Raw genomic sequence first — 1,815 nt, 5'->3', positions numbered from 1 at the left:
TGAATACCCTAGGTCGGTAAAACTCGCTGTATGTGAATACCCTAGGTAGCTGAAAATCGTTTGAAGTGAATTTCCTAGGTCGGAGACAGGACTTATGAATACCGCAGTTAGAAAAGTCTAGTAGGCGAAACCAGTGATAACGACGTTTGAGACGTTGGTACCTCTGATTTGGTGGTTTTACACTTTGGCGGTGTCGTTTTAAACGCGTAAATAATAATCTTATAATATAATAAAAGTATATAAAAGTCCAATTCAAACGTTTAGTGGTGGGTTATTTCATTAAATTTACAGGTATAATACACCTTGTCCCGTAGCTTGCCCTGTGCTTTTGTGCATGGAAAATAAATAAATACATTCCGAAAAAGTAATTAAGTGTCTAGCTATCAGTCATTACCCAGTGCTTGTCGTTACTCGACTGGGCAATCCGCGTAGCTTGCCCGGTGTTTTTGAATATGAAAAATAAATAAATATACACTCCGAAAGGTTGATCAAGTGTCTAGTTATCAGTCATCGTCCAGTGAATATCGATTCCTGACAGGGCAATCCGGCTGCGGCGGATTAGAGGGGTAATTATGGGGAAATATGTGATAGGAAGAATAATCATTTACGGAGTGTGGGTAGGGATGAAGGAAGGAAGTTAGGGAAGGCAAGAATTTTAAGACATATGCACTTCTAAAAAAAACCTTAAAATAAGCCCTGATCCGACGTTTATAGTCAAAGTGAGAGGGAGGTGAGTTAGGTAAATCTTTTATTGAATACTATCTATTATTGTTTTTAATAATTTTTTTTAATCTTTTTCAGAATCAGATAATATTTAAAATGAGTTCACCGAGTGCAAACATTTTCCATCGATCATCTTCCAGCATTGACTGACTGGCTAAGCCGTTGGCACGATTGCAAAAACCACTGGTTCGATTAAATACTATTTTCCGAAGTAAGCGAAACTTTTGCAAGTGAAACTATGACAAAAATAATGTTATATGAGTTACAAGTAAAAATCCTGGATAGTGAATAGAAAAACACATAGGTACTCCTAGGCATTAGCATATTATCTAAATCTGCATACCTCCAAAGCAGATTTTCTCCACTGTGCAAATTATTACACTAATGAGTCTAGGGTTTGCAAACGTTATAATAACGTTATACCTGACAAAAAAGATTAAAATTTGTAAATATAATTATAATGGAAAATGATAACCATAAATAATTAAACAACACAAAATAAAACATAATGCAATTATTATAAATGTTTAAATATACTAAAAATTTTAACTTTGAATAAGAAGTGTAATTAATGGTTGTTGTATAAAATATAAAATAATATTAAATAATTACTTTATTTATTATTGAAAAACTGTGCACGTGAAAATTTGATAGAATTAAATCGAAAAAGATACAATATTATATTTCAAAAAAGAATTACTTGAAACTATAAAACGGGCACATTATAGAAATAAAAATTTTCATTAAACCAAAAAACGAAAGATTAACGGCAAACGGGTTTAAAAGCCGATAAGTACAATAAACGTATTAGTTGCTGGCTAGTAATAAACAATTCTGTACTGTCGCCAAGCAGATTTTCAATCCTCTCGTTGTTGAATAGTATTTCAATTCATTAGCGATTTTGATTCAAAACAAACCTATACTATCTCCTCGCGCTCATTATATATTTAATAGAAACTTAATAATCACTAAACATGTCCGAGCTTCCCAACGATATAAATACTGTATGTAAGAATATTATTGAAGAAATTGTGAAAGACGTGAACAACGAATTAGTAACGCTAGTGTGCAGCGACGAAGAGCCGACGAAGG

Source organism: Melanaphis sacchari, unplaced genomic scaffold, assembly GCF_002803265.2.
Source record: "Melanaphis sacchari strain LSU unplaced genomic scaffold, SCAv2.0 Contig1271_pilon_pilon, whole genome shotgun sequence".
NCBI lineage: Eukaryota > Metazoa > Arthropoda > Insecta > Hemiptera > Aphididae > Melanaphis > Melanaphis sacchari.
The sequence above is the reverse complement of the archived record's forward strand: the minus strand, read 5'-3'. Positions refer to the sequence as shown.